Source organism: Microtus oregoni, unplaced genomic scaffold, assembly GCF_018167655.1.
Source record: "Microtus oregoni isolate MIOR12 unplaced genomic scaffold, Mior012 000011F_ref0000422, whole genome shotgun sequence".
Lineage (NCBI taxonomy): Eukaryota > Metazoa > Chordata > Mammalia > Rodentia > Cricetidae > Microtus > Microtus oregoni.
In genome coordinates, this window is record NW_024543070.1 from 42,698,864 (window position 1) to 42,713,582 (window position 14,719).

At 41.4% G+C, this 14,719-nt stretch overlaps 1 pseudogene; it reads left to right on the forward strand.

Annotated features, from left to right (window-relative positions):
- The first annotated feature begins 939 nt into the window (after positions 1 to 939).
- On the forward strand, positions 940 to 10,380 carry LOC121453147 (annotated as a pseudogene).
- The last annotated feature ends 4,339 nt before the right edge of the window (positions 10,381 to 14,719 follow it).

Here is a 14,719-nt window from a genome sequence, read left to right on the forward strand (position 1 = left end):
AGTTCTGTCTTCTCTGCCTACCTAAGTTCTGCCCTATCAGGCCAAGCAGTTTCTTTATTGATTAACCAATGAAAGCAACACACAAACAGAAGGACCTCCTACACCAGTCAGGCAGTGGTGGCACACACTTTTATTCCCAACACTCAGGAGGCAGAGGCAGGTAGATCTCTGTGAGTTTGATGCCAGTCTGGTCTACAGAGTGAGTTCCAGGATACAAAGAAACCCTGTCATGAACACCCCCTCCCCCCAAAAAAGGAGTTCAGCACCAACATTGCATGTTACGAATCATTATTTAGAGTCTCCATTTCTTCTATTGTGTTTTTTGGCTGTTTCTAATCCAAGTAACTGTACATAAAAGTATTCTGTTTTGGAAAGAGCCTATATTTTAAAATAATTTTATATGCATTGGTGTTTTGCCTGCATGTGTGAGGGTGCTGGATCCCCTGGAACCAGAGCTATAGACAGCTATGAGCTGCCATGTGGGTGCTGGAAATTAAACCTGAGTCCTCTAGAAGAGCAGTCAGTGCTTTTAACCTTTTAGACATTGTTCCAGCCACAGGGAGAGCCTATTTTTGAATACAGCATTCATTGGAAAAAATATTTCCTAAACTAAATGGTTTAAATCTTGAAGTTCTCAAAGTGACATTTGATGTATTTGCCCCTATGCAATTTTATTTTAGATAAATCACTCTTGTCTAGACAAGAAATTGGGACTTGCTATTCTATTAAAGAAATGATGTAAAACACTTGAAAAATGGCTGCATGACAAATAGAGAATGCTGACAGAAAAACAGAAGCAATAAAAAGAAGAGCCACACAGATCTACACTCGATGACCACTGAGTGGGCTTATCAACAATTAGGGATAGCAGGGGAAAAAAGGATGTCTTCTGAGAAGTAGGTACCAAGAAGGGATTAATGTGCTAAGAGAGGTGAAGTCATGGAGGCAGAGGAGGCAGGTATGGATGTGGAAGGAGATGTTCTGGTGGCTGCACAGCCAAGAAATGATGAAAATACAGCATTAGTCTTTCGAGATCACTGTCTTGATTCAACATGGGGAAGGGAGAATGGCTATACTCCTTGGACTCTAGATAGTGCCATCAGTGATGAGAAAAGAGCTGTCATTGAGAAAATGCTGTTGGAAGAAGAGTATTATTTGTCTAATAAATCACTTCCAGAAAAATTCTGGATTAATCAAAAGGAAGATGATAAAAAAAATACACCAACAGGGTACATTCTCCTACAAAACCAGCCAGTTATGATAGAAGAAAAAAGATTATTTGAACAGGACTGGCTAAGTGTGACCAAAGATGGACCAATACAGTTTTACAAGTGAAGAGTTACACCAGACAGTACTTTAAAAATAAGGTAAAGTGGGGTGTGGAGAAAGAAACACTAACTAAGAAGAGCAGCAGTGATCTTCAGGTGAAATCTAAAGATGAGAGGACGAAGGTGTGGGCAGCATCATGTTTGATGGGCATGTCAATCCTAACTTGAATGCTGTAAAAATTGAAAAGTTATCTGATAATGAAGATGTAGACATGTCAGATGAACTGGATGAGTTGACTTCTCAAACACCAAAAAAGAATTCTGGCAGCCATCTCATTTAGATATTCCTAATGGTAAAATTTGCGAAGCCAACCATGGAGAATTCATATGCTCAAAAGGCCCCTTAGCTAACTCTTCTGGGGAGTATCTTCAGAACGTGAAGCCAAGTAACACAGAAGCATGTTCAAGCTCAGAAATTACATCATGGGCTACAAAGCAAACCAATAATGACAAAAACTCAGTCGAATTAAGTGAGAAGTACAATAAATTGGTTCAAGGCTATGATGTGCAAGACAGAAAAGAAATAACAGACGAAACCAAGCCATCACCCTCTTGGAGAGGCAGCAGGATTCAGGTGGAAATGAAATGCTTTTGCCTCTTCTCCAAACGGTGGAGGACGACCATGAGGGAGAAGAATTTAAGTCCCAAGAACAAGAAGTGGAAATAGATAGAAATGTCATTCAAAAAAAAAAAGAAAAAGAAAAGGAACCGGGTGGGCTGTAGTTCCTTTGTCTCAATAGCCTGCATGCAGCAAGCAAGGTAGGCCCTTTGTTTACAAGCTACCCAACCAGCACGGAGATCTGATCTAGGCACCAGGAGAGCCATCACTGGGGTGAGTGAGTTTCTGACCCGCAGCAGCAGCCCGGGACACCGAACTCAGAAGTTCCTCATCCCCCTATACTTCCTGGTCTTTCTGCAGGGGCTATACTCCCTGGATACTGCCTCTCTCTTCCTATCACACCCAGCTTGCATCTAGAACCCCCCTTCTGCCTCCCTCCCCTCTTCGGGCACATAACATCACCCAGCTCAGCCTGTTTGGGTGCTGGGATTGAGTCGTGAGGGCAACCAAGCGGGTGGAGATTCCTTTGTCTCAATAGCCTGCCTGCAGCAAGCAATTTAGGCCCTTTGTTTACGAGCTACCCAATCAGCATGGAGATCTGATTTTGGCACCAGAAGAGCCATCACTGGGGAGAGCCATCACTGGGAAGGTACATCAGTGGGCAAGGAGACCTGATCCTGTAAAAGAAGATCCATAGGCGAGCATTTGGAGGAAGAGATGGGCAGGTGCCAATGCAAGAATTTACCCAACAATCTGAAAAACAACATGAAACCACCAGAACCCAGCGACCTCACAACAGGAGGACATGAACACCTTAATCAAGAAGAAGTAGAAAAAAATTGACTTTATGAAAACGATAGAGGCCCTTAAACAGGAGGTGAAAAACTCCCTTAAAGAAATGGATGAGAAGAATAACAGAAAGTTTGAAGAATTGAGTAAATCTGTGAATGATATCCTAGGAAACCAAGGAAAAACAATCAAACAGATAATGGAAACAGTTCAAGACTTGAAAACTGAAATGGAGGCAAGGAAGAAAACACAAACAGAGGGCCGGCTGGACATGGAAAATCTAGGTAAACAAATAGAGACTACAGAAACAAGCATAACCAACCGAATACAAGAGATAGAAGAAAGAATCTCAGATTCTGAAGATACCATAGAGAAAATAAACGCACTGATCAAAGAAAACAGCAAATCCAACAAGCTCTCATCACAAAACATTCAGGAAATCTGGGACACAATAAAAAGACCAAACCTAAGAATAATAGGAGTAGAAGAAGAAGTACAGCACAATGGTCCAGAAAATATATTTAATAAAATTATAGAAGAAAACTTTCCCAACCTAAAGAAAGATGTACCTATGAAGGTTCAAGAAGCATACAGAACACCAAATAGACTGGATCAAAAAAAAAGATCCCCTTGCCATATAATAATCAAAACACAAAGCATACAGAAAAAAAGAATATTAAGAGCTGCGAAGGAAAAAGGTCAAGTTACTTATAAACCTATCAGACTTACAGCGGACTTCTCTATGGAAACCATGAAAGCCAGAAGGTCCTGGATAGATGTACTGCAGAAACTAAGAGACCATGGATGAAAGCCCAGACTACTATACCCAGCCAAGTTTTCATTCACTATAAATGGAGAAAACAAAATTTTCCAGGATAAAAACAAATTTAAACAATACATAGCCACAAATCCAGCCTTACAGAAAGTAATAGAAGGAAAATCACTAACCAAGGAGTCCAACAATGACCACAATAACTAAGACATCTAGAGACCCTTCACCAGCACAACACGAAGAAGGGAAACACACAAACTCTACTACCAAAAACTTGACCGGAGTTAACAACCACTGGTCATTAATATCACTTAATGTCAATGGACTCAACTCACCTATAAAAAGGAACAGGCTAAGAGATTGGATACGAAAACAGGATCCAACATTCTGCTGTTTACAAGAAACACACCTCAACCACAAAGACAGGCATCTACTCAGAGTAAAGGGCTGGGAAAAGGCTTATCAAGCAAATGGACCTAAGAAACAAGCAGGTATGGCCATACTAATTTCTAACAAAGTTGACTTCAAACTAAAATCAATCAGAAGAGATGGAGAGGGACATTTTATACTCATAACAGGGACAATTCATTAGGATGAAGTCTCAATCCTGAATATCTATGCCCCTAATTTAAAAGCACCCACTTACATAAAAGAAACATTACTAAAACTCAAGGCAGTCATCAAACCGCACACACTAATAGTAGGAACCTTCAACACTCCTCTCTCACCAATGGACAGGTCAATCAGACAGAAACCTAACAGAGAAATAAGAGAATTAATGGAGGTAATGAATCAAATGGACTTAACAGACATCTATAGAACATTCCACCCAAATAGGAAAGAATATACCTTCTTCTCTGCAGCTCATGGAACCTTCTTGAAAATTGACCACATACTCGATAACAAAGCAAACTTCCACAGTTATAAAAAAATATTAGTAACCACCTGTGTCTTATCGGATCACCATGGATTAAAGTTAGAATTCAACAACAATGCTACCCCCGGAAAGCTGTCTACAAACTCATGGAAACTGAACAGTCCACTACTGAACCACACCTGGATCAAGGAAGAAATAAAGAAAGAAATTAAAGTCTTCCTGGAATTCAATGAGAATAAAGAAACAACATACTCAAACCTATGGGACACTATGAAAGCAGTCCTGAGAGGAAAGTTCATAGCACTAAGTGCCCACTTAAAGAAAACAGAGAAAGCACACGTTGGAGACTTAACAGCCCACCTGAAAGCTCTAGAAAACAAAAGAAGCAGACTCACCTAGGAGGAGTAGAAGACTGGAAATAATCAAACTGAGGGCTGAAATCAACAAAATAGAAACACAGAAAACAATACAAAGAATCAATGAAACAAAAAGCTGGTTCCTGGAGAAAATCAACAAGATTGATAAACTCCTATCCAAACTAATCAAACAGCAGAGAGAGAATATGCAAATTAATAAGATCAGAAATGAAAAGGGGGACATAACCACAGATGCAGAGGAAATTTAGAGAATCATTAGATCTTATTATAAAAGCCTGTATGCCACAAAACTGGAAAATGTAAAAGAAATGGACACTTTTTTAGATAAATACCATATACCAAAGTTAAACCAGGACCAGTTGAACAATCTAAATAGACCTGTTAGTCACGAAAAATTAGAAGCTGTTATCAAAAACTTCCCTACCAAAAAAGCCCAGGACCAGATGGTTTCAATGCGGAATTCTACCAGAACTTTCAAGAAGACCTAATACCTATACTCCTTAATGTATTTCACAATATAGAAACAGAAGAGTCATTGCCAAATTCCTTTTATGAAGCTACAGTTACTCTGATACCAAAACCGAACAAAGACTCAACCAATCTCACTCATGAACATCGACGCAAAAATCCTCAATAAAATACTGGCAAACCGAATCCAAGAACACATTAGAAAAATTATCCATTATGATCAAGTAGGCTTCATCCCAGAGATGCAGGGCTGGTTCAACATATGCAAATCTATCAATGTAATCCATCATATAAATAAACTGAAAGAAAAAACCATATGATCGTTTCATTAGATGCTGAAAAAGCATTTGACAAAATTCAACATCCCTTTATGATAAAAGTCTTGGAGAGATTAGGGATACAAGGGTCATACCTAAATATAATAAAAGCTCTTTACAGCAAGCTGACAGCTAACATTAAATTAAATGGAGAAAAACTCAAAGCCATTCCACTAAAATCAGGAACACAACAAGGATGTCCACTCTCTCCATACCTCTTCAATATTGTGCTTGAAGTTCTAGCAATAGCAATAAGACAACATAAGGGGATCAAGGGGATTCGAATTGGAAAGGAAGAAGTTAAACTTTCGTTATTTGCAGATGATATGATAGTATACATAAGCGACCCCAAAACTCCACCAAAGAACTCCTACAACTGATAAACACCTTTAGTAATGTGGCAGGATACAAGATCAACTCCGAAAAATCAGTTGCCCTCCTATACACAAGGATAAGGCAGCAGAGAGGGAAATCAGAGAAGCATCACCTTTCACAAAAGCCACAAACAGCATAAAATATCTTGGGGTAACTCTAACCAAGGAAGTGAACGATCTATTTGACAAGAACTTTAAGGCATTGAAGAAAGAAACTGAAGAGGATGCCAGAAAATGGAAGGATCTCCCTTGCTCTTGGATTGAGAGGATCAACATAGTAAAAATGGTAATTCTACCAAAGGCAATTTATAGATTCAATGCAATCCCCATCAAGGTCCCATCAAAATTCTTCACAGATCTTGACAGGACAATAATCAACTTTATATGGAAAAACAAAAAACCCAGGATAGCCAAGACAATTTTATACAATAAAGGAACTTCTGGAGGCATTAACATCCCTGACTTCAATCTCTATTACAGAGCCACAGTAATGAAAACAGTGTGGTATTGGCATAAAATCAGAGAAGTCGACCAATGGAATCATATAGAAGACCCGGATTTTAACCCACAAACCTATGATCATCTCATTTTCAATAAAGGAGCTAAAAGTATACAATGGAAGAAAAAAAGCTTCAACAAATGGTGCTGGCACATCTGGATGTCAACCTGTACAAGAATGAAAATAGACCCATATCTATCACCATGCACAAAACTCGAGTCCAAATGGATCAAAGACCTCAATATCAATCTGAACACAGAAAGTGGGAAGTACTCTACAACATATGGGCACAGGAGATCGCTTCCTATGTATAACCCCAGCAGCACAGACATTAAGGGCAACATTGAATAAATGGGACCTACTGAAACTGAGAAGCTTCTAGAAAGCAAAGGACACTGTCACTAAGACAAAAAGGCAACCTACTGACTGGGAGAAGATCTTCACCAACCCCGCAACAGACAAAGGTCTGATCTCCAAAATATATAAAGAACTCAAGAAACTAGACTTTAAAATGCCAATTAACCCAATTTAAAAATGGGGCACTGAACTAAACAGAGAATTCTCAAAAGAAGAAGTTCAAATGGCCAAAAGACACTTAAGGTCATGCTCAACCTCCTTAGCCATCAGGGAAATGCAAATCAACACCTGTCAGAATGGCTAAAATCAAAAACACCAATTGTAGGGTTAAGCCCAGCCTTAGGGGGCATGTTTGCCTCGGGATAATGTTTACCTATAAATCTGCTGGGCCTGCGCCCAGCCACCCCTTCTGCTTCCTGTTCTCCGCAGGAACCTTGGTACTGTAAGTCAATTTCCCCATTAAAGCTGTATATATTTTTTACAATCTGTCTGCATTCATTTACGCTGCTACAACCGATAGCCTTTGCTGGAGAGGTTGTGGAGGAAGGGGTACACTCATTCATTGCTGGTGGGAATGCAAACTTGTGCAACAACTTTGGAAATCAGTGTGGCGGTTTCTCAGGAAATTTGGGATCAACCTACCCCAGGACCCAGCAATACCACTCTTGGGAATATACCCAAGAGATGCCCTATCATATTATAAAAGCATTTGTTCAACTATGTTCATAGCATCATTATTTACAATAGCCAGAACCTGGAAACAACCTAGATGCCCTTCAATAGAAGAATGGATGAAGAAAGTATGGAATATATACATATTAGAGTACTACTCAGCAGTAAAAAACAAGGACTTCTTGAATTTTGCATGCAAATGAATGGAAATAGAAAACACTATTCTGAGTGAGGTAAGCCAGACCCAAAAAGATGAACATGGGATGTACTCACTCATAATTGGTTTCTAGCCATAAATAAAGGACATTGAGTCAATAATTTATGATTCTAAAGAAGCTAAATAAGAAGGTGAACCCAAAGAAAAACATATAGTTATCCTCCTGGATATGGCAAGTAGACAAGATTGCCGGGCAAAAAATTGGGATCTTGGGGGTGGTGTGGGATAGGGGTAAGGGGAAATGGGGAGAGAAAAGTGAGAAGGGGAGAATGGGGGGAACTTGGGGAAATGGGACGGTTGGGATAAAGGAAGGGTGGATATGGGAGCAGGGAAGTATATATCTTAAGAGCCATCTTAGGGTTGGCAAGAGACTTGAACCTAGAGGGACTCCCAGGTGCCCAGGGTGATGTTCCCAGTTAGTTCCTTGGGCAGCTGAGGATAGGGAACCTGAACTGGCCCTATCCTATAGCCATACTGATGAATATCTTGCATATCACCATAGAACCTTCATCTGGTGATGGATGGAGATAGAGACAGAGACCCACATTGGAGCACTGGACTGAGCTCCCAAGGTCCCAATGAGGAGCAGAAGGAGGGAGAACATGAGCAAGGAAGTCAGGACTGTGAGGGGTGCACCCACCCACTGAGACGGTGGGGCTGATCTATTGGGAGCTCACCAAGGCCAGCTGGACTGTGACTGAAAAAGCATGGGATAAAACCAGACTCTCTGAACATGGCGGACAATGAGGGCTGATGAGAAACCAAGGACAATGGCACTGGGTTTTGATCCTGCTTCATGTTCTGGCTTTGTGGGAGCCTAGCCAGTTTGGATGCTCACCTTCCTAGACATGGACGGAGGGGGGAGGACCTTGGACTTTCCACAGGGCAGGGAACCCTGACTGCTCTTTGGACTGGAGAGGGAGGGGGAGAGGAGTGGGGGGAGGGGGAGAGGACTGGGAGGAGGGGGAGGGAAATGGGAGGCTGGGAGGAGGCAGAATTTTTTTTTCAATAAAAAAATTAAAAAAAGAAAGAAAAAGAAAAGCAAGCAATTTCTGAAGTTTTTGAGGGACACCAAGCTAAAACACCAGAATGCTATTTGAAGATTAAAAACTACATTTTGGATCAGTGGGAAATATGCAAACCGAAATACTTAAATAAGACCTCAGCATGTCCTGGCTTGAAGAACTGCAAGGACGGTAATTGCATTAGATGGATTTATACATAGATACCTTGAGTTGATAGGAGTAACCAATTTTGGATGTGAGCAGGCAATACATAACAGGCCACAGCCAGTCACTAAAGTATGAGTAGTGACAGAACAGATGCAGAAGCAACATGCCAGCTTGCCTGGCCCTACAGTCTATGCGTACAAGGAGACTTAGGGCCCGAGACCCACGGGGAAACTGGAGTAGTGCAAAAGACTTAGAAGGGCAAACATTGGAGCATCTGTCTGTGGAGGAGCTGGAAAAAAGAAGAGAAGAGGTAAAGTGTAAACCTGTTTAAGTCTTCAAAACTTTCAAAACTACCAAAACCCTCAGTTGATCCCTTCCAACTGATACCTTGTAATTTTTTCAGTGAAAAAAGCAGGAGTCTTATTAGGTGAAAGTAGTTTCAGAAGCACTTTTAATAATGGATTTGCATGCTCATGTGTCTATGGCGGAAGTGATTGGGCTATTAGGAGGAAGATACCCAGAGGCTGAGAAGACCCTTAAAGTCTATGCAGCAGAACCATGTAACAATCTGAGCAAAGGACTACAATGTGCGGTGGACCTTGTATCACAAACACAGGCCTCAGAAACTTTGGCTCTTGTAGTAATAGGGGTGGCAGGGCTGCATCCCTGGCACCCCAGCCGCCTGCTCGGCTAGCTTATGCCCCGAAATAACAACACACAAACTGTATTCATTTAATTACTGCTTGGCCCATTTCTATCTAGCCTCTTCTAAGCTAATTCTCACATATTAATTTAGCCCATTTCTTATCATCTGTGTTGCGCCCCTAGGTGCGCTTACCGGGAAGATTCTAGCCTATGTCCATCCTGGGTCGTAGCTTCATAGCGTGCGTCTGCCCAGGAGCCAGGAGCATGGCGTCTCTCTCAGGCGTCTGCTCCCAAGAGGAGAGCTGTTGAGTCTGAGCTCACTTCCTCTTCCTCCCAGCGTTCTGTTCTGTTTACTCCTCCCACCTATCCTCTAACCAATAAAATGGGCCAAGGCAGTTCCTTTATTAGCCAATGACCTTCCTCCATCAGGCTCTTAGAGGCTAAAGTGTTATTGGGTGGTACCATTCTCATGCTGCAATTGATCCTAATCTGTCTTTATGAGATATTGACACACAACCAGAGTTACTTCTCCAGAAGAGGAGCAAAGTTCATTGGAATGATTGTTAGTCCATACAATTGAAGTAACCCTTTACCATGCTCCCAGATGATCTGCTTGGTTATAAGTGCAGAAGTTAGCCCTGATGGTGCCTGTCATTTACAAACTTGAAGTACAACAGCTGTTAGAAGAACCTCGATGGGAATGAGTGTTTGAAAAGACAAGATGGATAATTGAGAAATACAGGCTTTCTCAGCGCTGTGTTCCCATGGGTAGAATCTTTCACTGGGATTTGCAGGGAACTTTTGGAGTGTCTAAGGAAAACACTAAGGAAAGTAGCCAAATGTTTCATCGCTAAGGAATCCTTGACTTAGATAGAAAAGTTGTTCCTTTCCAATTACAAAAGCAAGGGAGAAAATAGACCAGCTGAAGAGAAGAGTACAACAGAGTTGTTCTTGTGATATTCTAAAATGTCTACATGCTTTGACAACTGCAGGTGGCCCCCATGCTGGCCTTGCCAACTTTGGCCAAGGCCTTAAAGAAGCACAGACGCGTCTGGACCCAAGGAGGCATGCAACACAGAAGCTGATGCAGCAGATTCCCAGAAGAGCCCACCCCAACAGTGTGTGCAGCAGTGGAGGACCAGAGACACCGGAGACCTTCATCCCAAGCTCTGCCTTTTTGGAGGACACAACTGTAAAATAATGAGCTTAGAATTTGTTTCTTGTTATGCCTTAGGTAAGGAAAATTAATAATATTAGACTTAGAGCTCAAGAAAGCAAATCAGGCCCTCAGTTAACCGTGAGCCATTCTTCTACAGTGCTCCCATTGCTAGAGTTGGTTTGAACCTGGGCTCACAGCTCATAAGCTTTTTAGGCCCCAAGCACTTTTGCCCTCTTGAATCCCTTCCGTATAAAATTTAAATTTATATTTTATAACTGTGTTTGTATAAAATGACAATATTCATATTTTGGATTAAAATATTTCTTATCTAAAAAAGTAAATGTACTAAGAAATTAGTGGAAATGAAAAAAAATGTGGAAGGAGCTGGAGAGAGCTGAGTGACCATCAAATACTCATGCAAGTCTGACCCCAAGTGAAGGAGAAAGGAAGGCACGCTTGATAGATGAATGTTGATTCCAGCATCTCTGGAACAGGCTGGCCTAGTCACTCACATCATCTATAATCTCAATACAAACACAGCAGTAGATTTCAAAGGACAGTAGCTGTGGTCCTTGACCAGTGGAATTCACTGAAGCTGGAGGTCTGAGAAATATTTCCTCATGGCTTCTGTAGTTCATCACTTCTGTTCCACAACTTGCTGTTCTCCACAGGTTTGGGGAACAGCTTGTTCGTGAGCCTGTGGACCTCATTCCTTATCATCTTAGGGAAAGCTCAAGAGAGAGAAGCACCAAAGCATTGTGTGCTCTTGAAGCCAGGGCAGTGAAGCTCCCACTCCCACAGCCTTCATCACAGTATAGCACACCTTCCCCAGCAGGGCACTGAGCTCCTTTGGTATGCATCCAAATGTCCAGAGGTACTGCCGTTCTGACAAATGCTTGCCTTTCCACTGCAGGACTTCTTAAGCCATGACTAAAGGACCTGGCTCATGCCCTTGGCTTTTGTTGTTAACTGACCATCCTTCATTATCCCTCCACAGAACAGGAACAGTTCAGCAGTAATCAGCCAATTCTACTGTCTTTGTGGACGCCATGGACCCATAGTTTTCAATTTTTTTTACTTTATCTTTCAAAATATTGCCCTCTAACAATTTAGTTCCTTATTTTAACACATTAGATACTAAACGGAGGAGATGCCATTTCCCATAGACTTTCTGCTCCACCTAGCAATAGAACAACATCCTGTTTGCCTTCTAGGTCCTGGACAAATCAGTCCTAGATATTATCTCATAGCCTGCTTCCTCAAGTCACTCCATGCTACTTGGGTACTTCCTCAAACCAGACACTAAAAATGAACTAAGTTACATTAACAGGTTAAACATAATGTTATTTGGGAAAATTATTGTTATAGTAACTGAGGGAGTATGCTGGGCAAAGGTGACAAGGTGACACATGTCTTTAACCCCAGCACTTGGGAGGCAGAGGCAGGTGAATCTCCAAATTCAGCCAGCCTGGTTTACATAGTGAGTTCCAGGACTTCCAGGGCTACACAGAGCCTCTCAAAAGAGAAAAACAAAACAAAAACAGAAGAGAAGGAAGAAGATGAAGAGGAGGAATAAGAGGAGCAGCTATCGGGAAAGCAGAGGCTTGAGAAAGCTGTGACAGCCATCAATCCATGCTCCTAATCTGATCTGAATAATATGAAGAGTATAGGTGAGTGAGCTGGAGTATTTTGACGGTTCACTGTGAAGTCCTCGAGCACTGTCAGCCTAGGAGAATTCTTAAAACCTCCTTCAGGTTCACTGGACCAGGAAGCAAGCTGTGTGAGCTGTGGCCCTAGCACAATAAATTCAGACTTGATTATATAGCCTTGTAGCTAGCCACCTTCGAGACAACTCTGTGACCATCATCATTCCTAAACTTGGTAGAACCTCTAGAAACAAAAATTTCAAGAGACAAAGGGAATGAAGACTAAAAATTATAAACAAAGCCTTCTTTACCAGGATGGTGCTGGAAGCAAAGAAGGAAGCACTTCCTCTCCTAAAGCCTTCTGAAGCTTTCAGAGCCAAGAGGGTAACGCTGGAAGGCATCTGTATCAGGAAAGCAAGGCGTGCACACCAGCCACCTTCACAGCCTAGACCCCGCAGCTCCCGAGGCAGCCCAAACGTCCTCAGAAAAGCCCTCCAGAACAAACGCACCCAACCGCAACGCCATCATCAGGTTCTCAGACCACTGCGCCCAGCAAGGAGACAAGTTTGTGTAAACGTGACTGGGAAGATCAAATAGTGCAAAGGGTGTCAAAAAGCCATGACTCTGAAGCAGTCTGTTCAGGCTCAGGCTTGAAGAAGAGACAAAGGCATCTATGTGACTGGCTTCTAGTTAAGTCACAACTGGGACCATTTGCTGGCTGTAGAGCTGAACCAATAATCCCAGCACTTGTCAGGATACGTTAGAAAGATGTCAAGTCCAAGGCTAGCCTAAACTAGCTAGTGACACCTTGTCTGAAGAAAGCAAGCAGTGTGCATGAGAGGGTGGGGGATGTGATGAAAGGAAAAAGAAAAATCTAAACTGGGTCCATCTGGCTAATTCTAAATATATTCTTTTCAACATTAAAAACAAAGAAAAGAACGAACAGTGCTTCAGCTTCAGATTTGAATAACAGAACAAAGAAGCAGAACGGAAGCAGACAGAGCTGAAGACAAGCATAGCTGATATTTCCCAAAATTTGGTGGAAGAAATCTACTTACATATCCAAAAGTTCAAATAAGTTCCAAGATAAATATAAGAAAATCAGGGCTCAGAAGATAGCTCAGGGGCTGGAGAGATGGCTCAGCGGTTAAGAGCACTGTCTGTTCTTCCAGAGGACCTGGGTTCAATTTCCAGCACCCACCTGGCAGCTCACAACTGTCTGTAACTCCAAGATCAGACAAACATGCAGGCAAAACACCAATGCACATAAAATAAAAAATAAATTTGTTAAAAAAAAGAAGAAGATAGCTCAGTCAGCAAAAATACTTGCATATGAGTGGTGGTAGAAATTCAATAGCATTCTTAACCACTGATGATTTCAAGGCTTGCTTGGTCTGAAAGGAAAAAAGTAAGGCCTGACAGTGGTGGCGCACGCCTTTAATCCCAGCACTCGGGAGGCAGAGGCAGGCAAATCTCTGTGAGTTTGAGGGCAGCCTGGTCTACAAGAGCTAGTTCCAGGACAGCTAGGACTGTTACACAGAGAAACCATGTCAGAAGAAGGAGGAGGAGGAGGAGGAGGAGGAGGAGGAAGAGGAGGAGGAGGAGGAGGAGGAGGAGGAGGAGGAGGAGGAAGAAGAAGAAGAAGAAGAAGAAGAAGAAGAAGAAGAAGGTAAAATATTGATTAAAGATGATGCCTAATGGTAACCCTCTGACTTTCACAAGCACATGTACTTACATATACATACAAAAAGAAAGGAAAAATCACAGCCATATAATTCAATCACCAAAAATAAAAATTATATTGAAAGTATCCAGAGAAGATCAAGTCATACAGAGAAACAACTGTGCTGCATTCACCAGAGAAGACTGCTAAGACCTGGCTTTAAGTCAACAGAAAGTCATTTTAGCCAGCCAGTGACTACACTGGGTGCTCAGGATCCCAGTGTAAAACCAAGCCTTTCTCACACTGAGCTTTTAAGCACAAAAACCATGTTCTGGGTTGATATACTTCAGCTAACAACAACAGTCATCCAGAAGCTAAAAATCAAGGCTAGTACATTTAGAGACTCCCAGAATTACTGACTTAGATGCACTGGGGATTTGTTTTAGTTTGGCAGGTTGTGTTGTTTACATGCTGAGTTTTACAGCCTGAATGGTACTTCCATCATGGAATCATTTGTGCTAAGAATATAAATGGTGGATAATTCTTCATAAGAAACACTAAGTGCCAGATGAAAGGAAAACATTTGGAGTATTTGGAGCATTTTAGCATTTGGAGCATGTACCAGAATGAACCATAGGATAAGTCAAAAAATAAGTCTCCAGAAATTTCCAAAGCATTATATTTTACATAATATATTCCCTGCAAACAATGGAATAAATGTAACAAATATAAAAAAGAAATTAGTAAAAGTATCTTTATTCACAGATAACCTGATTGCTTTTACAGAAACATATAAGTTATTTCACACAAAAAATGTTCTTCTTTGAA